Raw genomic sequence first — 6000 nt, forward strand, 5'->3', positions numbered from 1 at the left:
ATCACCTATCAGTTGGCTGCGTCTTGCATTTCTGCCTATCCTTCATCTAAAGCCTAGGCCTCCTTTTCTTAAGCACATCTAAGACACCTATCCTATTTTATTTTTAAGCTAGAAATTGTCCTTCCGCAACCACCCTACTATTTTGTGGACTTTTACAACCAAAGCTGTGCTGTAAAGTGAGTCTCTCCAAGGTTCTCTGCAACATCCATCCGCTGAGTTTGCCCTGCGTATATTTTGTGACTTCAGATACTGTATAGTTAGTGTGTTTTTGGAATGTGCAGCTTTCTGCCTATTATTGCACCTCTGAACCCCAGGGTATTCACCGCTGTGCCCAACCAATCATAGCTGCAGCCTCAACTGGTGCTTGATATGGTTTTGCATCTGCCATCATCAGTTCATGGCCAGCCCACTCTGCCTTCTCCACCATTGGGGAAGAGGAGAACAGCATGGCAAGTCCCAGCAGGTTCCTCTGAAGATACTGCTTAATGTGTCACTCGCTTGACTTTTTAACCCACCCACATCCTCTGCCTGCTTTGTTTGTATTTGCAGTGTTTCTGTCCTTGGGCTCTTGTTGTTCAGTTGTTTAGTCGTGTCCGACTCTTCGTGACCCCATGGACGAGAGCACGCCAGGCACTCCTGTCTTCACCTTGGGCTCAGTTCCTAGGAAATGTTGATGAAAGTCAAAGTAGATGTGGTATATATGCAAATTCTTGGGTGTTGGGCCCAGTTTGCATATCTGGGTTAGGATAAATTAATTGGCAACTTAATTTCATTTATGAATTGTTCCCCAAAAAACCCCACACATCTGGAAGTGATTTGACGATAGAAGCATCAACAAGGAAGATATATAGGGGTACAGAACTGGGGGGTGGGGAATCTGCAGTTAAAAGGCTTGTCAGAGAGCATATTCCAATCGGTAACAGTCCAGAGTTGGGATAGTTAAAGCTATGGTTTTCCCAGTAGTAATGTACGGAAGTGAGAGCTGGACCATAAAGAAGGCTGATCACTGAAGAATTGATGCTTTTGAATTATGGTGCTGGAGGAGACTCTTGAGAGTCCCATGGACTGCAAGAAGATCAAACCTATCCATTCTCAAAGAAATCAGCCCTGAGTGCTCACTAGAAGGACAGATCCTGAAGTTGAGGCTCCAGTACTTTGGCCACCTCATGAGAAGAGAAGACTCCCTAGAAAAGACCCTGATGTTGGGAAAGATGGAGGGAACAAGGAGAAGGGGATGACAGAGGATGAGATGGTTGGACAATGTTCTTGAAGTGACTAGCATGAGTTTGGCCAAACTGCGAGAGGCAGTGAAGGATAGGTGTGCCTGGCGTGCTCTGGTCCATGGGGTCACGAAGAGTCGGACACGACTGAACGACTGAACAACAACAACCTTTAAGGGCAATCTTCACGATGACCTAAATGTCAAAGGAACACAAAAAATATAATTAGCATTCCTTCTCTTTGCCTGCACCTGGGATTTTATGTTATCATGCATTGCTATACATGACTTTACTCTTTATGGTTAAACAGTATTTATGCTGCATATATCATTTTAGAATATTATTTGTGTCATATAATAAAAGTTCAAAATAAAAGTGGGGTTTAAATGATAATAATCGTAAAAGCTAAAATGTGCTGAAAAGGCAATATAGCTTTAGTGTGTTGGTAAGTTCATCTGTCAGCTCAGACAGTTCAGAGGTGCATTCTCAGAATGGCTAAAGAATACAAAGAGAGGCCTCTCCTTGTAAATGTCTTCAGTTCGGAAGCATCTCTCTCTCTCTCTCTCTCTCCCCTGTGTGTGTGTGTGTGTGTGTGTGTGTGTGTTTCAATAAATAAGAAGGTAATGAAATTTACACATATTGACTCTCTTCAACTTGCAGTTCATCTTTAAATGAAACTCTCTAAATTTTTATAAGTGATCATTTCTTTCTGTGTGTGTGTCTCTCTCCCTTTTAAGCAACATAATTGTTTCAGGAACACATAGCAAATTATGCATTATCAACAAAGCTATTATGCGATGTTGCAGAATAGACAACTAGAGAAACTGGAATCACTAGACCACATCGTTTTCTTCCTCCTGTGTCTCCCCCCCCCCCGAGGTTCTAATGAAATTTCACTTTCATATCCCCCAAAGACTTCTTAAATTTATTTATCTTGCCCGTTTCCATTACCTAATCCAAAATGATGGCTCAGAGTTGAACCCCTAAATTATTCTAATGGCATCTGAGAAAAAGGTCTGCATTTTCCAAAGCCTTGTGATAATGTACAGATATACATCACGTTAGTGGGGACATTCTGTGGAATAGCCCCATTAACATGGTTTTTGTATAATTGCTATTTAGCCTATGCTGCTATCCTCTGCCTTGCCCTGGGCAGCAATCCAATTGGTTTCTGCTCTTCATAAGGCAAAGGATTTAACAGTTCTGTCCCTGGGTCAATGGATTTTGACCTATCTCTTCATCTTTGCACTTTTAAATGCATCTAATTATATGCTTCCTCACGCTTCTGTTGCCCTCGCTGAAGTTATCAGATCAATTTTGGAGCTGTTCCTTCAGGAGCCCGGCCAGTGCAGGCCTTCCCACTAATGAGAGAAGTTTCTTTCTTCAAGGAGGGGTGAGATTGCATTTTCTCTCCAAAATACAAGATACAGGCAAATAAGCCTTCCAATTTTCTTGTCCACTTAGTGCTGAAAGAATAAGAAGGTTTTTTGTTGTTGTTTTTTTTAAATGGGAATACCATACACCACAGGTAAGTTATGTTTGGCTAGGAGTGGGTGGCTTCATTTTCAGGCCTCATTACGTTCATGCATTTTTTCCTGTAATTCGATATATTTCTACATTAATTTGTGCATTGTTGTTTTTAAAAAAACATCCTTGCAAAATATCTATTAAAATGCATATTAATCAAGTATTTTCACTCAAAATAACCACACAATTGTTATTATTGTTGTTATTGTTGTTGTTGTTTAATTGTTTAGTCGTGTCCAACTCTTCATGACCCCATGGTCCAGAGCACACCAGGCACTCCTGTCTTCCACTGCCTCCCGCAGTTTGGTCAATCTCATGTTAGTAGCTTTGAGAACACTGTCCAACCATCTCGTCCTCTGTCGTCCCCTTCTCCTTGTGCCCTCCATCTTTCCCAACATCAGGGTCTTTTCCAGGGAGTCTTCTCTTCTCATGAGATGGCCAAAGTATTGGAGCCTCAGCTTCAGGATCTGTCCCTCCAGTGAGCACTCAGGGCTGATTTCCTTCAGAATGGATAGGTTTGATCTTCTTGCAGTCCATGGGACTCTCAAGAGTCTCCTCCAGCACCATAATTCAAAAGCATCAATTCTTTGGTGACCAGCCTTCTGTATGGTCTAGCTCTCACTTCTCTACATCACTACTGGGAAAACCATGGCTTTAACTATACGGACCTTTGTCGGCAAGGTGATGTCTCTGCTTTTAGTATATTTAAATGGCTGAGAACCATGTCACAGCATTTGGGGAACTACAAAAACCAGTGGATACCTAAATTCCAACCTGCATTAATCAGAGAGGTGAAGATAAGGTTGTTTTGTAGGGGAATTCATTAATACCAAATTCCTCAAACATCCCATCATTTGCCTCTGTGAATTCAAAGTGTTGGTGCTGGCCTTTAAAGTCGCAAACAACTTCAGCTCTGTATACCCATCGTTCAGCCCAGACACTGACAACCAGCTCTGAGATTCCTCTGGCTGTTCCCTCACTGCGAGAAGTGAAGCTACAGGGAACCAGGCAGAGGGCCTTCTCGGTAGTCATGCCCACCCTGTAGAATGCCCTCCCATCAGATGTCAAGGAAATAAACAACTATTTGACTTTTGGAAGACATTTGAAGGCAGCCCTGTTTAGGGAAGTTTTTAATGTTTGATGTTCTACCAAATTTGATGTCTTAATTTGTTGAAACCTGCCCAGAGTGGATGGGGCAACCCAGTCAGATGGCATATTACGGTATATTATTATTATTATTATTATTATTATTATTATTATTATTAAAAATGTGTGTGCATGTCTGTATTTTTAGGCAAGTAGATGGGGGATATATTTCGATAGATTCCACAGTCATATTTGTCATATTAGAGAAAGGTACGGCTTACCTAGGAAGGTCTCTGATACCGCTGGTCCATCTTCAGCTTCTCAATGTAATTTTCTCCTAACAACCACATTTTTCTATGCAGCTTTGCAAGCACTTTTCCTTAATATAATGCAGTTTGTACATCATTTTGTCTTATAGATGTGTTTCTATGCATACCCTAAGATATGCATTTTTGTAAATGTGACTTGACTGGAAAACTGTGTTGCAAAATTCAGAAAATTGTGAATGTCAAAGGGTGGCTGTGGTTTAGTTAGCATATTGTTTCAGAAAGTTCAGATTTGGTGGGTTTGCCTTTAAATGCCAACGGAATTTAATCCCCCATCCCCAATGCCAATATACAAAGTCTTGAAAATAAAATAATAGTGCAATCCTACTCAGAAGCAAGACACACAGTGTTTACTCTCAGGTAAGTGAATCTGGAGTAGCACCCACACTTATTTGGCTCAATGTCCCATTGAATTCAATTGGACTTACTTTTTGGAAGGACATGTGTCTGATTTTCTTGTTAAACTCCTTTTCATAACATCAGGGTATGTGCATGCCTGGATTCAATATAGTTCTCCCACCCTTTTCATTTTCACTCATTTTAATGGTTGCTCATGCAAACCCCCAAGGGCTTCCCAGTAAAGGTTTGCAAATACAATTGAACTAATTAAAAACATGCAATTGAAATTGCTACAGTTTAAGAAGGATATCAACAGGCTGGAATGTGTGCAGATGAGAGTGAGCAAGTTAATAAAGGGTTTGAAAAACAAGAAGAAAAAGAGAAGAGTTTGGATTTGATATCCCGCTTTATCACTACCCGAAGGAGTCTCAAAGCGGCTAACGTTCTCCTTTCCTCCTTGTGGAGGAGCGGAGACCCGAACCTGGTTCCCCAGATTATGAGTCCACTACACCACACTGGCTCTTATGAGGAAGTCTTATGAGGAATTGTTAAAGGAATTGGGTGTGCTGGTCCCAAGGGTAATTCAAGAAGCGAGGTCCAGGTCCGATCCGGGGTCCAAAGAGTCAGCGACGAGTCAGTCTGGCAAAGTCAAGGCAGGATACAGGACAGGAAACCAGGCATGGTCAGGAACAGGATCACAGGCAGAATCTGGCAAACAGCAATGTTGCTCCTGCAACCTGGGGCGGGGTCTGACAGCCTTTTATCTCTGACGAGGTAATGGCCAGTCCCGATCCCCTGACGACTCACCACCCTGTCTCGCCCGAAGGCGAGCACTCCTCCAGCGAGTACTCAGATATCTCCTTCTCTCAGACATGAGTCTCTGCAGCTTGGGAGACGTTGGTGGGTTACTACACCCAAGGGCTGCCTCAGCCTCTCCTGACCCAGCCAGTAGTGGACCAGCAGTCGGGGATGGCCCAGCTGACAGCAACGAGGTATGGGAAAACCTTCTGCTGATAAGAGCTGTTCAACAGCGGAAAAAGACTACCTTAGAAGGTTGGATGGCCAACTGCATGCGATTATTTGCAAAGCTGTCAACCCTCCCTGCTGTTTCCCAATGGGAATTTCCCGCAAAAAAGGAAAAGGTTGACAGCTATGGATTATTTAGCTATGGGGAAGTGGGTGGCGCTGTGGGTTAAACCACAGAGCCTAGGGCTTGCCAATCAGAAGGTCAGCGGTTCGAATCCCTGTGACGGGGTGACGGGGTGAGCTCCCGTTGATCGGTCCCTGCTCCTGCCAACCTAGCAGTTCAAAAGCACGTCAAAGTAGATAAATAGGTACCGCTCCGGCGGGAAGGTAAACGGCATTTCCTTGCGCGGCTCTGGTTCGCCAGAAGCGGCTTAGTCATGCAGGCCACATGACCCGGAAGTTGTACGCCAGCTCCCTTGGCCAATAAAGCGAGATGAACGCCGCAACCCCGGAGTCGTCCGTTACTGGAACTAACA

This window comes from Lacerta agilis, chromosome 4 (genome assembly GCF_009819535.1).
Source record: "Lacerta agilis isolate rLacAgi1 chromosome 4, rLacAgi1.pri, whole genome shotgun sequence".
Classification (NCBI taxonomy): Eukaryota; Metazoa; Chordata; class Lepidosauria; order Squamata; family Lacertidae; genus Lacerta; species Lacerta agilis.